Source organism: Leptinotarsa decemlineata, unplaced genomic scaffold, assembly GCF_025532065.1.
Source record: "Leptinotarsa decemlineata unplaced genomic scaffold, Ldec_3_MD MMD2_tig00001719_RagTag_RagTag, whole genome shotgun sequence".
Taxonomy (NCBI): Eukaryota; Metazoa; Arthropoda; class Insecta; order Coleoptera; family Chrysomelidae; genus Leptinotarsa; species Leptinotarsa decemlineata.
The window spans coordinates 1,020,457-1,024,184 of NW_027412569.1; positions in this window are offsets into that span (position 1 = coordinate 1,020,457).

Below are 3,728 nucleotides of genomic sequence, written 5' to 3' on the forward strand. Positions count from 1 at the left end.
TTTCCCCATTTACCATCAATTACGTGGTCATAACGAGGATGTTACATGAGTTTCCAGAGGCCGTTTATTCTGAAAACTGCGAAAATATGCCACGGAATTATTCATTGTATCCAAAGAATATATATATCAAAGTCTACTAAACGTCCTATGCCTCCTAGCTAGACTTTTTTGAGGATATTTGTAAGATATTCTTTGATTGCCAATGATATATTTGTTAAGAAAAGATCACTTCGGACTATTTCACAATATTTGCCAACAACTCATTATTGATGAAATTAACTTTGATTCGCTTGGTTTCGTTTTGATACTAATCGAAAACGAGATTTCAGAATGACCGAGTGGAGTGAAGCGTATATTGGCAGCTGTAAAACTATACGGAAAGAATTTTGTATGATGGAGATGATTTTTCTGAAATAAGAACAGGATGGATTCAACAACTGAATCCTCATGTACGCCAGAGGTTATAACAAATGATATACCGCATTTCATCAACCATCAAATTCACTGAGCATCCATGCCTGAATGAGTCCATACATGGGGGGTCTATAACGACAGTCGTCACTCACTGCATATAGACTTGTGCACATTGCCAATTGCACAAATCAATTTAATGCAGACTGTTGGTTAACACTGGAAGTCACAGCATCCTGGAAATAACCTCTGACTTTATGCCTACAACTGTCAATTACGAACTTCCTTATAAAGTACTGTTCTCGACTAGAGAGGATTGGATTCTCCGGGAGAAGGAAATAGTAAAAGCAGATAGTTGTTGGTTCACAGATGGATCAAAAACACCTTCTGGGTTCTGGTGCAGGTGTTTTCAGTCGCAGACCCAGGACAGAGATATAAACATACCTAGGAATGTATGCGACTGTATTTAGATCGGAAATTCACACTACTGAATCATGTGCGAAGAGATTGGAAGAATCCAACCTCGAACACAAGTCAATAAAATATTATTGGACAGTCAAGCGGCGTTGGACGCTCTTGGCTCCTACCGAGCAACGTCTAAATTGGTAGCAAATAACCAAAAACGACTCTTCTCGATAGGAAGATTTAACAGATTGTCTCTGGTTTGGATTCCTGGCCATACTGGCCTGGAAGGCAATGAAGCTGCTGACTCCCTTTCAAATGAGGGTGCTGCATCGGACCAGAACCTGTCATTGGCATCGCTTTAGGCTTTGCCAAACAAAGATTGAACACCTGAATGGCAAGAAGTTTTATGTACTTCTGGCAGAATCTTCCAGGATTGGCTCACTCCAAGGCATTTATTTACCCTTCGAAGCTTGATACCAAACAGTTGTTGGACTTACAGTAGGGATGAACTACGATGTCTAACAGGCAATCTTACAGGTCACTGTCAATTGAATCATCAGATGTAGACACTTGGACTGTCGGAAGACAGTGTGTGTCGCCTCTGTTTGGAAAATGATGAAACAGCAGAGCACATACTTTGTACCTGCCTGCTGGGCAGGTACTTTTACCATCTGACCTGAAAGACTACTCACTATACAAACTAATCGGCTTCGTTAAGAAGCTGGGTTTATTTGGTCGAGTGTGAATAGGTGTGAGCCACAATAAACCCTTACAGGATGCGGTGGAGGGTCGAATAGACACACTCACTTTGGGCTTAACTTTACCTAACCTACTGATAAATATGTCGCTAAGAGTTGAAACACGACATTTACTGTGCCAGCAAATGGTTTTCTGATTGCCTTCTGAGTGTGACTGTGAATGGCTTCGTTTTCGTAGGGATCTCATCGAAGTGGCTACAGTTGACGAACAGAGCTCATTGCATGCGCATTTTTAAAGTTAAATATAGCAAAAACGGGAAAATCCAATTGTAAAGATATGACTCTATACAAAGATATGTAGTTTATTCAAAGAAGTAAGTTTCAGAAACAAACTGTATAAAGATGGTGAAGTAGAAAGTCAAAACTATTATTTCCTAAAACCTGATCTCTCCTAAAAATATACACATTTCAATTCCAATGGTAGAAACATTCTTCCACCAGTTTATTATGGAACTAATCGCCAACTCATTGTGGGGACTCTCCCAGCAAGGATCAACTATGTAGAATGATGAAGTGATCAACGGGATGATTGAGGAGTTCATAAACATAGAATAGAATAGAATAGAATAGAATAGAAGTTTATTCATCACTAAAGTTCACATGTACAACATAAAAAAAGTGTAAATACATGAAACTTATTGGACTAGTCACAAAGAGAGCTTAAAAGTAATTAAAATTCACAAGATTATACATATACATTTTTGATAAGTAAAATATTAAAATATACATAAGGTGGACAAATGAATTAAAGAGCCTCGAAGTTAGAAATAATTATCTCTAGAGAATAGTACGCTGTGTGAATAATCGCTTCGAGGCCATGTTTATCATATACACGGATACTGAATATATGGACTATTCGTCAGCGTTCGTCAGACGAATTCCGATGAAATCGAAATTCATTAGGGTTGTAATGAGAATGCTGATAACTGAGGTAGTGGACAGACTTTCTAGGAATGAGGTTTGGGATGTGATGAGATTGAGAGATCTACTCCACAATTTCTCTAAAACTTGACATATTTGCTCTCCCAGATATGTAACCTTGTGGCAATTTCCCTCTCGAATACTTACTATATTGAACTTGGCTAATTTTAATTAATACATATCATTCAGAAGAAGAAGTAGTTGTTAGGTTATGTAGTTGACACTGACAGTTCGATTGGGAGATGGGAGTTTAATTTTTGTGATATTGAAAAACAAAAGTTTTTTCATCAATTAATGAAGTGAATATGAACATAAACGTTATACTCCCCTAAGGAATAATTTCAGACTTGGAAATGTCTGATCATCAAATAGAACTTTCTGTTCAGGAAACAGGTAGGTTTTGAAAAAAAACTATGAGATATTTTACTGATAAGATTTTCCCTAAATATGTTCATGAAACTTCTGAATTTTGGAGATAATAAGGAAATGAAATACTTCGTTAGAATCCCGTAACAATCTCAATTTATCAATAGCTGAGGAAATTTACAAACATTTTCAAAATACTTTTGAACCCAATCTTTTTCAATAAATTTAAATTCTTTTTGCAGATGTCATATCCAACGATTCTGATATTGAATGCTCCCAGAGTGTCTGCTCAGATACCCATAGTGACAACACTTCAGCTTCCGGATTAACAGAAAAAAGTATTGTATCTGACTCCACTATTCATGCTCTAACAGGGGGTAGCGAAGGTGACAATTCTGCAAGTCATTCAGCAACATCCCCAGGTGATTATTTTTATTTAGCAATTATTCATTGGAACAACCTCTTTAAGTCTACACGATACATGTCAACTAAGGAAAATTGTGGTCTTACCCGTCAACTTGCTGTGAAATGAGAGAGAGAAAATTTTAATATTTCTATCATTTATTGAATTCCATAGATATTGCAGACAATTTAGTCATTCTTAGTCTAGAGCAGATAGAATGATATCAAGAAAAAAACTCTTAGAATTTTTTCTCTTTAGATAAGATGACATTTGTTGTATAGGTTCAGCTAAAGTTTACACTAATATTAAACTACTAAGATAATATAATAAACTAAAAATAAGTACACAAACAACACTTCAAAATGTATGATGAGTAGATATTGTGTTGGAATTATCTCCACTTTCCCTCATTGAAAGATAATTCAAAGCTATTATAGATAGATTACAGAATTTTTCAGGTTGTA